This window comes from Sander lucioperca, unplaced genomic scaffold (assembly GCF_008315115.2).
Source record: "Sander lucioperca isolate FBNREF2018 unplaced genomic scaffold, SLUC_FBN_1.2 Unpl_12, whole genome shotgun sequence".
NCBI lineage: Eukaryota > Metazoa > Chordata > Actinopteri > Perciformes > Percidae > Sander > Sander lucioperca.
In genome coordinates this window covers 41,809-58,158 of record NW_023396153.1, presented here as the reverse complement: position 1 = coordinate 58,158, position 16,350 = coordinate 41,809, and the positions used below count along the sequence as shown (strand labels likewise).

Sequence of the window (16,350 nt, the reverse complement as noted above, 5' to 3'; positions counted from 1 at the left end):
CTGTATTACTATAGTCATTATAATGAACTACAAGATGGTCACAGGGACTTTTGTTTATGCTACTGTAAAATACATCATGTCTTCCCTTTGTTTTCTTTAGCCTTGATTGGTATTATTAATCAATGGATAGATAATATTATATACCTATATACAGTGATATACATTACAATGACCACCTTGTGTTAAAACAGTGCATATTGATTGTATTGTACTTGCTTCTTTCTATAATATTCCTACAATGATTTGATTAGACGATTGACAGACTAACTATTTTAATACCGCTTAATCGTTTTAAGTCAGTAATGTAAAGTATAAAGCATACATGCCAAACATTTGCTGGGTCCACACTCTTCAATGTGAAGATCTGCTACTTTATAGCACTGTAGATGCATATTTGTGTTCAGGACGCAGAAAATAACTATTTGATCAGGTCATCTTAGGCTGTTTTACCATTTAATACTTTATAGTGTAAAGGACTCGTCTGTTCATAGGGTTTTGCATTTTCTTTGGTTAGCACTATATATTCATCATAACTTGTCTAAACTGTAAATATAGTTTAGTTTGCATTTCTATATTATAGCGTCTAAAACTTGGGTGTGGTTAGTATGAACATGATACTTTTGTCTTATAAGGTTTAGGATATCTGTCAGAGATATGCAGACAACTTAGATCCCCATCTGCTGTTAAAATCCTGATAAATGGTATAGTTGTTAACTATGATAGCAAGCAATACAACTGAAGCTGTAATCTACCTCCGATAGTGATCCTACCTATTTCACACATCTTTTCCATTTGCTCTTCTAAACCCTCACACTCAAGGTTTTTCCTGCTGCACAGGAAGCGATGAGTTTTTCATTTGTTCAAAGCAGGGACGGCATTCTTTTTTTAGAAATAACTACTACTGTCACAACCAAAACACCCACAGAAACCCTGCTGAAAACTAAGGGAATATGTCCAAAATATAAACCATGACAAATACCTGACTATAGTTTCTGACTTTGAGGGAACAAACCGGCAGAGGATGTTGACCAGGTTCAGGCAGTCCTGTGGAATATGTATTCTGTCATCATTTTAACAGTGGACAGCATGACACAAATGTGATTCTCATTCTGCTGGCATCACTTACCTATCTGACAATATTCACAGCTGTGCACTTAAACACCTTCCTCCTCCTCGTCATCATTCTGAAGCTTCATGACAAACCGCTCACCTCACATGTGAGAGACGTACATCTAGTATTAAATCAAATATTTCAAAGAACTGAAACATATTGTATACAATGTACTGAAAGTAAAGCCAATATGACGTATTTATTATCAGGGTGATTCCATTGCATAAAAAGCATATCTAAAATATACAGAGAAAACAGTAGTTGATTAGCATATAATCAATAAATAAAAATCATGACTATAAACATCATATTTCAAGTTTTGTCGTGTAAATGTACACAAACACTGGGCAGCAGTTCATTGTCCTGTGGAATGAGTCTTCGGGAAACAGGGTTTTGGTGACAAACGACCAGCAGCATGTTTGAAATACCGATCTGCCGTCCTTTAAAGTCATCAGGGAGGAGACGAGGAGGGAGAGCAGGTCCACCACAAAGGTTAGCTAGTTCCAACTGGATTCTGCTTTTAGCCAAAGCATAAAGAAAGCAAACACTGAGCTGGGAAGTCACATAAAGTAGTTAAAGTGAGGGAGGGGGGTGGGTGAGTCCTGTTAGTCCTCCGACAGCAGCCTGTGGGAAGTGATCCTTCCTCTTCTTCAGCACCTCCCGAAAATCCTCCTGAAAAAACAACAGGAGATATTCGACTGAATGATGAAAGCGGGGGAGGAAAGACAGTAGATGCTGCTGCAGATAACCAGCTGTTTTATTCACAACTGACTGGAACATCTAGAGGCTGCACTGACACACACACAGAGAGAGAGAGAGAGAGGAGAGAGATGAGAGAGAGAGGAGAGAGAGAGAGAGAGAGAGAGAGAGGAGAGAGCGAGAGAGATAAAAGTGGTTCACACTTTAAACAATAGTCCCTCACACAGTGCTGAAACAAATCAACGTTTACACTTTTACATATTAATGGACCAATTCTTTAACACTGGAATACTTTTACTTTTGATACCCAAGTACATTTTAGGGATCCGACCTTTTCTCTTCCGATATTGATTCCGATATTCCAACTCAGGATGTTTTCTAAAATAGGATTACCCATCTGATGCCAGTGCTGTCTTTCTTCCTAATCTTCAAATCTGTAGGGCTGCAACTAACGGTTATCCATTATCCTGCCAATTATTTTCTCGATTAATTGTCTATATGTTGGAGCTGCAAACATTAGTCGATTCATGATTGGTGATTGTCGCTCTAACAACCTGTAAACGTTTTATGCAAGATAACATGAGGCCAGCAGTTGCTGTGGCACTATTAAAAATGAGTCAGTAGCTCGCTGTGGCTGAATGAATGTTCAGTGACGTCAACAAAAAGCCCTGTATTTATACGGCTCAGAAACATGAGGCCGATACTCAGTCTGCTTAATAAGATCAGTATCACTGACACTGATCCAGCGTATCAGATCTGTGCATCCCTACACATTTAGCTTGTAACAATTATATAACTTTAATTCTAAGTAATGACAACAAAACTGTCAGTGCGTCCACATGATATAGCCTTCCGTGACCGCTGCTCCCCCCCCCATCCACGCAGTTGCTAGTAGCCCAAGGAGGACACGGAGGATTAAAAGAACATGATGACTCTTCAGAAGAGGTAATTATCTTTACTTGAGTTTCTCTGCGCGGGAAAGTCACCGGACGCCACAATCTTCTGAACGTAGCCATGCTGAGAAATACAGTGTTGTGTGGAGCCAATTGTCTTAATTAGCTTTGTAACAACTCATTTGCCAATGACTTGAAATGAAACAGACGTTCATTAAAAGGTGCTCTAAGCGATGTCACGTGTTTTTTAGGCTACAACATTTTTTGTCACATACAGCAAACATCTCCTCACTATCTGCCTGTCCCCTGAACACACTGTAAAGAAACACAGTCTCTGTAGACAGCCCAGGCTCCACAAACGGCAAGAAAAACAAACTGGCCAACCTGCACCACTAAACATAACAGAGTTCCAGACTTCCAGCCAATAACCGACAAGACGGATTTGGGGGTGGGGGTTGGGGAGTTAGTGCGCGGAAGTACGGAAGGTGGGGGAGGGGACGGGAGGAGGAGGAGGGAGGGGCGAGCTAGCCTCGTTTTGTTTGACAATACTTCGAACGTCAACAAGAAGTAACGTCACCCAACATCGCTTAGAGCACCTTTAATATCAAAAAGTTACGCACTAAAGCTCTAAATCCCCCATTTATAAGACCTGAAAATGTCTAACTTTGTTCGTATAAAAAAAAAACAACAACACATAAGCAGAAATCTACAACCTGATGCCTACATGTAATATGTAATAATCAGAGAAGCTGATAAATGACGTACCGCCGCAGACATTTTCTCCATGTAGGGGACGAGCTTCTGGAGCTCTCGGTCCTCCGGCTCCCCGGACCAGCTTTTGATGGGAACCGTGTTCATCAGCTGCAAAAACACCACAAAAACTTAAATGAATAAAAACGTCTTGTATTTGTTTTCACTGTGAAGTTGCAATTGCAAGATGATACTATCACCGGAGAACCAATATGGAGGAATTTCACTTACAAGTCTGACAAAAAACAAACAAAACCTCAATAACATTTCTGATGTTAATAAAAGACAAGTCTGGTGATATTCTGTTTCTTATCGTCAGCAAAAACTATACATTTGTGTCTCATTTTTAATTAGCTCTGTCTGTTAAAAGCAATGAAAATGACAGTGTTAGATTCCGAACTGGCATCTAAAATCACAGTGCTGGGAGCCCAGATAGCTCAGTTGGTAGAGTGGGCGCCCATATATAGAGGTTTACTCCTTGACGCAGCGGCCGGGTTCAACTCCGACCTGCGGCCCTTTACTGCATGTCATTCCCCCCTCTCTCCCATTTCATGTCTTCAGCTGTCCTGTCAAAAATAAAGGCCGAAAAATGCCCAACAAAAAGAAAGAAAAAAAAATCAGTGCTTACATGGTACGGGTATGTGTGGGGTGCGTTGTCCAGGACGACCGTCTTGGCGAGATCCCTCCCGAGAACGCTGAGATCTTTGATGTAGTGGCCGAGAACGCAGGCACAGTCGTCCTGATACAGACGATGTCTACAAGAGAAATCATCAACATGTGAAAAACAGTTGCACCCGTTTCTGTGAACCAAGTGTGTCAGTATGTTATGTGTAAGTTGTTGATGTCTGCATCTGAAACATGTCTATGTGAGGAGTGCATCTCTCCCTCTCAGATTATACAATATGCATCTCCACTCAGTGACGGCACCGTCAGTGCACACGTCACCTTCGTAAACCTGCATTAACTGAACTGCCTGAGCGCCGAGAGTGAACCAAAACAGTAAAGTTGTCGGCCGGACAGTTAAACAATGACCTAAACTCGCTATAAACTCCGTAAAGCCGTGGGAACTTCAGATCCGGATGATAATTATCTGTAGCTTCATCACTACAAGTGACCCCTTTCACATTGTTTTCACACTTCTGTCACTATAATACATTATGGAATACAGCCGCTTTAAATGAGTAGCGCGGTTTGAGGAATATTCTATTATACAGGCCACATTGTACACGGAAATACAACATTTCTTTCAGTGCGGGGATGTTGCACACCAACACGCCTTTTTTCTGAATTTCATGTAGAATTTGGGTTCTGGAATCTGTGGGGTTTTTATCAATCTGACTCTTATGTCGTTTTTTTTTGTAAATTATCTGTTCATCTTCACATCCCTCTTCTAAGTCACATTAACCACCTGAAGCCAAAAGGAAAACTAATCTCTACTGTCCTCACCATATGGCACAGACACATCTGCACTCATTGTTATTCACTGTGGGTAACAAGTCAGCTACATCCCTCACACTGTTAAATGAGAACATCACAGAGTAACCGACAACGTTTCAGAGCGGAGTCCAAAGGTCAGCGTGCTGGTCACAGACGGTCAGCAGCAGGCTAACACTCGCCGCCTGAGTGTGATAAACCTGACAGAGTGCACGTCTCTGAGGTCGAGCAAAGAGTTTATGAAACACAAGTGGAAGCAGATCTTCGGAACAGAGACATACCGAAACAGTTTTCTCTGCGGGTCCAGGATGTCCAGTATCTTCTCAGCGTATTCCTTCTTTGCACATGTGTAAACAAACAGCTGGAACAGAACACAACAGCAGCTGGAACCGATTGCAAGAAACCAAAACTCAACGGGCATCGGGATGCCACGAAAACTACATTTTGTTTCCATTTATTTTCATATACAAAGAAAAATAGATACGGTGGAAATAAATTGGTTCCGAATAATTCAATTAACAATAAAGGGGTTAGGTATGATAGATTATCTGTGTGCAAAGACGGGGTTCTGAAAACTGAAGCAGATCAGTTCATCAGTTCAAGTTTTGCAGAATAACATTACATGATTCACTAAAAACAAACAGACTGTAGACAGCATTTGCCTTGAGCCAGTCGTGTCAATTCTAAATTTTATATCAGATTAGCACATACCTCATAGACTTTTGCCATGGACTGCAGAAACTCTTTGACATGTGGTCGTAGGATCATGAACACCTGTTGATAGCAGGGGAGCAGAGAGGATGACAGAATAAATTAAGTTCATACATATTCAGTTCCTATTTAATTATCTAAAAAGGTCAAATTGTTCACTAAATCTGCATTTAGAAAATGTCTTTTTCTGCAATTTAGTGCAGCAAATCACTGATTACTGAATGAAATCAGAGACAACATGGTGGAGAAGATTGCTTGCTTGTCCCACCAGTGTGTTATTGTTAGTTCTGGTATTTCTCCACATTAAGACTAGATTCCCTCTATCTCCTGCTTCCTGTCATCCCTCACGGAAGAGGACAAACACACTGAAGCGATTCGTCCCATCATCCTGTCTGTCTTGTGCAAATAACCCCAAGTCTGTCTAGTGCAATATTTTTTTAAGTGCAATAACCGTATATGTAATTAGTGCCACCTTATTGTGTTTATTTATCTTGAGTTTTTATATTTCACTACTCAAATTTTGCTATTTTATATTTTTGTTTGTGATTCTTATCTTTTACTATTTAATGCTGCTATTTTATATTTATACTGTCAACTGAGAGCTGCTTAACCGTGTTTCGTTGCTGTGAAACAATGACAATAAAGATTATATTCTATTCCATCTGCTCAGTGTGCTTCAGATTAACAAACCTTGTACTGATGGTCCTGGAAAGCTGTGTGGAGGTGTGCTCTGCTTCCTCGATCACATTCAGAGAGCTGAACATCAAGGTCTCCTCCTGGAAGGACATAGATCAATGTGACTTAGGGTACGTCCCATAGCACTCAAATTGCATCCCTGACTCCTCCACTTGTCTCCCTTTAGGAGGAAATCATCGGAGGAGAGAGGCAACGAGCAAATGTGTTTTAGAGGGATGAGACGTCCTTTCCTCTGAAGCGTCACATGAATTGTCAGCTGTTTGGGCGGAGTTAGCAACTCCTTCCGCTGCGCGGCTAAAACTCACTCCTCTGTCTTCGGGGCAGAATAAGAGCTTTGAGACGGCCTTCACCGAGAGGGACAGAACAACTTCCGGTTCAGCTGAGGACCGAGGAGTCGAGGAGCTATCGAATAAGGGTGATGAGATTCAGCCCTAGTTTTATTTCAGTATTAAAACCCAAGAATGCTCCGATTATGGTTATGGTGCTAGGTCTCTGCTTTAACTAGCCACATAGAGAAATAAACTGCCAGATCGACCCACCATAATCAACTCCTTGTTACATTCATACCAGTTTAACACAATTTAGATCACAAAACAAACCAGATATAATATATTTCTGGCAACTGAACTCTGTCACAGACTTAGCCTAAAACCAAAGCACATACATGAACTCACACTCCTGTCTCTGTGTCGCAGAGTCATACGTTCTCCATAACAGATCTCTCTGAATTAAGCAACAGCAAATAAGAACATCTGAACCAAAAAGGCGAGATTTAAGACAGATGGGAAAAAACAAAACAACCACTGCGTTTGAGTCGCAGCAGTGGTTGTGAGGTACATTTAGACTCCTGAGGCGCAGCACAACTTATTTGCAATCAGGACAGCAGTGTTCTTGCTGACACCACCAGCTCAGTTGTATCTTACTGTGACAAAATAATCTTTAAGTCCACTAAAATACTTTTTTGGAAGAAAAAAAAACTAACCAACTAAACCTGAATGACAGTCAAAGATAAAACCATTATCCAAACTGTAATCTGTAATGTGTAATGTGTGTATATATGTATAAAAAAGAAACAAAATATAATATAGATGTCACTGCCTCTGTTCCTTTTCCATACATCTATTAAAATGAGGTGATATCTGTACATATAATAATAAGCCCAAAGTCCACAGAGGTAGTGCTGCTGTAATGTCCAAGAAACATGAACCTTAACTTTACATTCAGACAAAACAATGTGGCAGCAAAAAATACTATTTTTCTCTCTCAACCAAAATGTATCTTCCAAAGTAAATATATCATATTTGAAAACGCTAAAGACACATTGGCGGTAAATTAGGAAAGGGCTTGTCTGGGGCCGGTTTGACCGGCAGCTGGGCTACTAGCTGACAAGATGTCCACACATTTATCTATCTATCTAAAATATCAAAATGTAATAAAGTGAATAATAGCAGTCACACAAGTCAGCTTCCAAGTATCCTTGATAAAACAGACAGAGCATGAACACTTATTTTTGACTGTACTTGGCTAGATGTTGACTTTGAATTGGAGCAGTACTTGGCTGTGAGTGATGTTTCACAAGAACACAAGTACAGAAAAAAAAAAATCTAGTGTTTGGCAAAGAGACCAAGACTCTGGAGAAACCTGCTCGGTCCCAGCTGGTTGCTGTTGGCTTATTTGTGATCCCTCCATCATGGTGTCTTAATAAATGAAAGCTCTTTGTAATACATGCCAGCATCTAAACACCTGCATCATACATACATCATACTACATTCTACCAACCCAAGGGTACCACTCACGGTAATTATTTATACCTTCGTTTTAAGAAGAGGAGCTCATTAAAAAAATAAAATAAGTGGATCTTGAGTTACGATTAATTTATCAAAGTTAAAGATCCATGTTCCTTCTTCATGTATCTGACTTGCTGTGCCCATATGCGAAAGCAGATTGCTCCAGAGAATTAAACTCACCAGGTCGACCCACCAGGGTGGCCTCTGGGTGCTCCTGGTCTTGGGGGGAATATCTCTGAGTTGGGGTCGAGAATGCTGAGATTGTGACGGTATGTTCTTGATAAATGTGGAGCTGAAAAAGAAAATAATGCTCTTAGATATAGAAATAATCACTAAAACAGGAGAGTTATGTACATAAGGACATAAAGAGGGACGAGTGATAAGTTCTGGCACTGCAGAATCAATTCAAAAAGCAACACTCAAGTAAGAATAGCGTTATTTTTATACTTTAAGCACTAGTCTCTCTTAACTTCCAGGATATGAAAAGTATAAAATATCTTGTAAGGTTGTTGATGTCTGAAGGGGCTTAATACTTACGGATTGAAGATGTCATCATCCTCTTCTCCAGCCAGAAGGTCAATGGAGCCAAAACCAAAGACACCTTGTTCTGGGCTCATCAACACGTTGCTTCCAGTACCTGCACACTTCACATCTGGACGGAATAAACAACAAAATGTACAAACTATAAGCAACACAAGTCTGTTATCTCCGAGCAGCCAGGGAAACGTAATACTTCCAGCAAACGGTTGACATATTTGATAAACTATACGTATAAATTGTCTTAAGGATGGAAAGCTCTGAAGTACTTGTTTCCTGTCTGTTCTCAATGTTATTTGAGGCTTTATTATTTACATCAAAGCGTATATTATCAAAGGAATGACAAAAAAATAAGCTGCACCTGACCACAACATGGATGCAATTGGAGCCTCTCACATAATGCACAAACCACAAGAGTGAGACTCGTTTACTAAAGCTGTTTACAGTGTCAACGGGAATAGCAATGACTCATACTGGGTCCGAATTATAGCACACCAAGTCCCTCCACCAATAAATAAATACCAACTGTCAGCTCACCACATTAATGGCTGCTGAGCAGTTCAATGGGCTCACAATGTTCTTTCTATTTGATGCATCCAGAGTTGGAATTTACTACAAGCAACCAGAAAGACGCAGGTACATTTATACTGTGGTTGGTAAGTGAGTTTACTCCACCAGGCACTTTCGTCATAAGAAAACAATCTTGACGACTGGATATCTCCCAAAGTTAAATGGTAAAATAGTGAATGTGATGAGTACATTTGTTCTCTCCCACAACACCAAATTAAATCAAATATCTGGAGGGCTTGTTGAGGACTTTTTGATGTCTTGCATTCATATAAGTAGAGTATGTTTAAGGTAGTACAACCCATATATAGAACAGGGATTGCAGTGATAGTAGCTGTACTCACTCTCTTTGGTGGGTGTGAGAAAACGCACGATGGGCGAGTAGATGTTTCTGGCTGTTGTATTGCGAGGAGACCCTGGGTCGATCTCTGACAGTATGCGCTCAGGGCGCATGATGGGCCTGATCGGAGTCTTGAATGCCAAATCTAGACCACAAGAAGATGATCATTCAGAAAACACAAAACAAGAGCAGTGGACAGCGTAAGGAAATTTGTATTCAGGAAAAACAAAATGACAAAATATGTTTAAAAAAATCCTTGAGAATAACAGAAGGCTGCCAATATACCAGTTTCTCTGTCATCAACAGCAATGGCTCTCTTCCTTGGCCGGACACGAGGCAGCGGTCTCCTCGTCACCGTGGGAATTTCGTCATCTGAGTGGTGGGAGTCATTATCCAAGGTTTCTTCACCCTACACAGTAAAGAGTAAAAAAGAATTGATAAAAAAACTGGAACGTATGATTGTCTAGATGTGAACAAAATACCAAACACTACCAAAAATGTTGCCCTAAGAGGTCTGTTATCAAGCACAGCAATGCCAAGTGACGTCCTTCTGTTTTACTACTAGGCTGTCCTCGACTAAAGAAATTCTTAGTCGACTAACACTTATATGATTTTGTCGATTAATTGATTAGTTGATGTAATCGACAGAGCTGTGCTCTTTGAGAGGTGATTAAGACTAGAAAAGCACAATATAAATGTAGTTAATTAACCATCTGTAAAACTGAGTTTCTCCACAATTAATCCTGCAAAAGCATCACTTTAAATCTTGTGTTTACCAGAAATGTGCCCATAAGTTTCTTGGAAATGAGTAATTAAGCATGAATAAGCATAAAAAATGACTCATCAACTAAAGAAATCTTAGTCGACTAAGACCAAAACGACCGATTAGTCGACTAATCGACTAAGAGGTGGCAGCCCTATTTACTACAGCTGTGGGAATAATGAGGGTGACTCAGGGTTCATACGCATTTTAACCAATACTTTTCCATAACTTTTTGGCAAATTTCCATGACTATGTATTCCTGAAAATGTCAGTCGACATTATACAATAAGAATACAAATCTGTGTTAAAGTTTACCCTCAGAGGTTTAACAATAAAATGAATGACAATTTATGTGGTTCATAGTGGGATTCGTAATATCGCGCCCCAAATAGAACGTTGAGGTTAGGACGACGTGAAATAAATTTATTAATCACATATTATTATGCTGTGTTAAAAACAAAATCCATGACTTTTCCTAAACTTTCTGGGTCTTTTTATGTTTCCAAAACCTTTCCAGGCCTGGAATTTGCATTTTTCAAATTCCATAACTTCTCCAGGTTTTTTCAAAACGTATGAACCCTGTTGACTCTTATCGTTCAGGTTAAAAAGAATGTGTCAATTGCAATATATTATCTAAAATAGATCCAAATGTCTGTGTAACTGAAGTGGAAAACAAACACCTAAAATACTATAATAATCTAAGAAGAAGAATACTACAGTTACTCACTACTACGCTACCCTCAATAAGTGTTTTTAGTTGCATGGACTTTGTGCAACATTGTGCATAAAGCCTGAGCAAGTCTGTTTGAAACAGACTAACACCAACATGAATACTACATGATTGTGCCATTATTCAAATGCAAAACAGACACAAAAAGACAAAAGATTTACCTACGACAAATCAGAACCGTTTCAGAGTTGTACAATGTAACTTGTACTGCCTATAAGGTACTGTAATGGTGTAACAGTAGATAAATGCATAGCAAAAAATCATAATATTGGTATCCGTGTATTGCGAGATTATGCATCATTATTTGTTGTTGTTTTGCTCATGCCCACGTTAGCGCCAGGTAATGTTTGCATTATAAAGCAACAGACACTGTGCATCAGCCCTGCACTATATGGTGTAGGGGTGGGGGATGGATTCTTAGATTTATCGTGAAAGAGTATGTCTCGATGCAGAAAAGTCAATAATCTGACATTTAAAACCCGGTTCTCGACATTTTGGTAGTATGTAAAACAGTCTACATGGTTCAGGCTCAAACTCACGGAGCTCTGGAGCAGACCCGTGCGTCGCTTTGTGTCTGTTCTGTATATAAATGTAAGAATGTAAATGTAATAAATGTGACTGAGGTCTACTAAAAGTCCTGAAAAGTTTGAAAAAAATACAGAAGCCATTGGGTGATTGTCAGACGTTGCTGTCCTGAGTTGCAGTCACATTTCGGCAGGTCCCATATAGGCTACCCCTGCCAAAAAAGGACTGCACCCCCATAACTCGTTACTGTAACTTTTTAAATAACATTTTATTTACTCTTGGTTTGGATATCAGGACACATGACCAACATTGCCCTCCAGCGGCGTGCAGTCGTATTTCGGCAGGCAGTCGGTTTTCGGCACAACGTAGCTAACTCTCCATCACGCAGCAGTTTCGGGTGCTCGTAAACCAAGATTGTATTTAAATAACTCCGAAGACAAAACAAGTGGTTAGCTAGTTAACATAGCTAAGTAAAGCAGGGATAAAAAGCGACCTATCGTCCAGAAGCCAGTTTAAGCAGCTAACGTTAGCAACACCGTCTACAGTTTCCCATTATTTTTCCTAGGATGGCGAAGGCATGACCCGCCCTACTCTCTATCTGATTGCTTAGTACTCGTTGCCTTCGTTGGTTAGGTTTAGACAAGAAACGTGGGATTGGTTAGGTTAGGGTAAGAAAGTCAAGGTAAGCCAATCAGGGGCAGAGTAGGGCGGGACTTGACGTCGCTATCCTGGGAAAAAAAATACTCGCCAACTGTTTGCCGTTTGTTATGAAATCACCAGCTAGCATCAGAATAACGTTAACCGAAACCACGATTACTTATACTAATTATTACTGTATCCGGAAACTAACACGACGTTTATTGGTACCACTAGCATTTGCGAGGCTAGTATAAGGTCACTGACTGAGAAACTAATCGTTGCAAAATGAAATATGTTACCTTGGTTTGTAGAGGGCTTTCGACCCCCGATAAGCGCGTTGTTCTCGGCGTCGCTTTGTTGGCTCGTCGACGTGTGCTCCTCGGCGTCTCCGAGTAACATGTAACGGTTCTTTGAGACCTAAGTCTCATTTTTCTACTTCAAATGGGACTTATTAACATCAACACACAAACTCCACTGTAATGAAGCTATTGCTAATCGCTTTGAGTTTGGGTGCTATGATCTTCTTCTCCCACCCGTTTCAGTAGAGAGTCGGTGTAGCTCCGCCCCGCTCGTCCCCGTGTCTTCTCGAATCATTTCGTGTGTTTAAATCTGCCGGGGTGCGATAGGTTCACTACTGCAGGACACTGTTATTGGGCGGTGCTTCAGAAAGCTCCAGCGTCAACGTGAGACGTGTGCAGGCTGGACTGTGGAATGTGACAAGCAGCGACTGGTCATCATCTAGATACCTTTTTTAAAAATGTAAAACAATTGATGAAGAATATCAAATTGTAATAATAAATGAAATCCCTAGTGGAATCCTCCAACTGATAAAATGCCACTCTGAGAGACAAGAATAGGAACAGAAGTGGCATAAACCACGAACAATGGTTTGGATAAATGAAGTGTCTGGCACAATGTTTGTTTTGCTATAGTCTTTATGGTCTTAATGCTATCTAATAAATAAGGAGTGAAGCAGGGACCAGCGGATGCCATTGTGGTAGTGAAGCCCAAACCAGGTGCTACTTTATGGGGTGCCGTTTGTAAAGCGGCTCACGCTGAAAATAACAGCAACATTTTGTCACATTTAGCTTCAAACAATGTTAAATTTAAAATTTAAAAAACTGGGATGAATTTTTGACGGTCACTTTTTAGCACATTTACAACAATATTTGTCAACTTATAGATATTTTAAATAGCTAAATCTAAATCTAAATGTTAAATCTAAATGTTAAATCTAAATATTAAATCTAAATCTAAATGCTAAATCTAATTGTTAAATCTAAATGATAAATCTAAATCTAAATGTTAAATCTAAATGATAAATCTAAATCTAAATGTTAAATCTAAATATTAAATCTAAATCTAAATGTTAAATCTAAATCTAAATCTAAATGTTGAATCTAAATGTTTCGGGTGAAACGAAATATTTAACTAATATGCAAATTCAAAATGCCGGTAACCGGAAGTGCCAAAATAAAAGCTCGAGGAGGTCAGTGTGTGTTTATAGTGTCAAATAACGAATAAAAACCATCTCATCCGGGGAAATGGACTCTTGGACATGGATTATCGTGATAATAACTACCTAAAATAATAAACACGTTTGGAGAAACTGTATTTGAAGAGTAGGCTACTTTGAGTTTTTAGTGTCACTTTTATGAAGGGTGCGGATGGCGAGGGAGCTATAGGATGGCGAGGGAGCTAGCTGGGGATAGGATGGCGAGGGAGCTGGCTGGGGATAGGATGGCGAGGGAGCTGGCTGGGGATAGGATGGCGAGGGAGCTGGCTGGGGATAGGATGGCGAGGGAGCTGGCTGGGGATAGGATGGCGAGGGAGGTGGCTGGGGATAGGATGGCGAGGGAGCTGGCTGGGGATAGGATGGTGAGGGAGCTATAGGATGGCGAGGGAGCTGGCTGGGGATAGGATTGCGAGGGAGCTGGCTGGGGATAGGTTGGCAAGGGAGCTGGCTGGGGATAGGATGGCGAGGGAGTTGGCTGGGGATAGGATGGCGAGGGAGCTGGCTGGGGATAGGATGGCGAGGGAGCTGGCTGGGGATAGGATGGCGAGGGAGCTGGCTGGGGAAAGGATGGCGAGTGAGCAGGCTGGGGATAGGATGGCGAGGGAGCTATAGGATAGCGAGGGAGCTGGCTGGGGATAGGATGACGAGGGAGCTGGCTGGGGAAAGGATGGCGAGGGAGCTGGCTTGGGATAGGATTGTGAGGGAGCTATAGGATGGCGAGGGAGCTATACGATGGCGAGGGAGGTGGCTGGGGATAGGATGGCGAGGGAGCTGGCTGGGGATAGGATGGCGAGGGAGCTGGCTGGGGATAGGATGGCGAGGGAGCTGGCTGGGGAAAGGATGGCGAGGGAGCAGGCTGGGGATAGGATGGCGAGGGAGCTATAGGATAGCGAGGGAGCTGGCTGGGGATAGGATGACGAGGGAGCTGGCTGGGGAAAGGATGGCGAGGGAGCTGGCTTGGGATAGGATTGTGAGGGAGCTATAGGATGGCGAGGGAGCTATACGATGGCGAGGGAGGTGGCTGGGGATAGGATGGCAAGGGAGCTGGCTGGGGATAGGATGGCGAGGGAGCTGGCTATAGATAGGATGGCGAGGGAGTTGGCTGGGGATAGGATGGCGAGGGAGCTATAGAATGGCGAGGGAGCTAACTGGGGATAGGATGGCGAGGTAGCTGGCTGGAGATAGGATGATGAGGGAGCTATAGGATGACGAGGGAGCTAGCTGGGGATAGGATGGTGAGGTAGCTGGCTGGGGATAGGATAGCGAGGGAGCTGGCTGGGGATAGGATGGCGAGGGAGCTAGTTGGGGATAGGATGGCGAGGGAGCTGGCTGGGGATAGGATGGCGAGGTAGCTATAGGATGGCGAGAGAGCTAACTGGGGATAGGATGGCGAGGGAGCTATATGATGGCGAGGGAGCTGGCTGGGGATAGGATGATGAGGGAGCTGGCTGGGGAAAGGGTGGTGAGGGAGCTGGCTTGGGATAGGATTGTGAGGGAGCTATAGGATGGCGAGGGAGCTGGCTGGGGATAGGATGATGAGGGAGCTGGCTGGGGAAAGGATGGCGAGGGAGCTATAGAATGGCGAGGGAGCTGGCTGGGGATATGATGGCGAGGGAGTTGGCTGGGGAATGGATGGCGAGAGAGCTGGCTGGGGATAGGATGGTGAGGGAGCTATAGGATGGCGAGGGAGCTGGCTGGGGATAGGATGGCGAGGGAGCTGGCTGGGGATAGGATGATGAGGGAGGTTGCTGGGGATAGGATGGCGAGGGAGCTATAGGATGGCGAGGGAGCTGGCTGGGGATAGGATGATGAGGGAGCAATAGGATGGCGAGGGAGCTAGCTGGGAATAGGATGGTGAGGTAGTTGGCTGGGGATAGGATGGCCAGGGAGCTGGCTGGGGATGGGATGGCGAGGGAGCTATAGGATGGCGAGGGAGCTATAGGATGGCGAGGGAGCTGGCTTTAGATAGGATGGCGAGGGAGTTGGCTGGGGATAGGATTGCGAGGGAGCTGGCTGGGGATAGGATGGCGAGGGAGCTATAGGATGGCGAAGGAACTAGCTGGGGATAGGATGGCGAGGTAGCTGGCTGGAGATAGAATGGCGAGGGAGCTATAGGTTGGCGAGGGAGCTAGCTGGGGATAGAATGGCGAGGGAGCTATAGGATGGCGAGGGAGCTGGCTGGGGATAGGATGGCGAGGGAGCTGGCTGGGGATAGGATGGTGAGGGAGCTATAGGATGGCGAGGGAGCTGGCTGGGGATAGGATGGCGAGGGAGTTGGCTGGGCATAGGATGGCGAGGGAGCTGGCTGGGGATAGGATGGTGAGGGAGCTATAGGATGGCGAGGGAACTGTCTGGGGATAGGATGGCGAGGGAGCTGGCTGGGGATAGGATGGCGAGGTAGCTGGCTGGAGATAGGATGGCGAGGGAGCTATAGGTTGGCGAGGGAGCTATAGGATGGCGAGGGAGCTGGCTTTAGATAGGATGGCGAGGGAGTTGGCTGGTGATAGGATGGTGAGGGAGCTATAGGATGGCGAGGGAGCTGGCTGGGGATAGGATGGCGAGGGAGCTATAGGATGGCGAGGGAGCTGGCTGGGGATAGGATGGCGAGGGAGTTGGCTGGGCATAGGATGGCGAGGGAGCTGGCTGGGGATA

The 16,350-nt window shown here is 43.1% G+C and overlaps 1 pseudogene; it reads right to left on the bottom strand.

Moving 5' to 3' along the window:
• Positions 1-1,305: 1,305 nt before the first annotated feature.
• Positions 1,306-12,762, bottom strand: LOC118494529 (annotated as a pseudogene).
• Between the last annotated feature and the right edge of the window lie 3,588 nt (positions 12,763-16,350).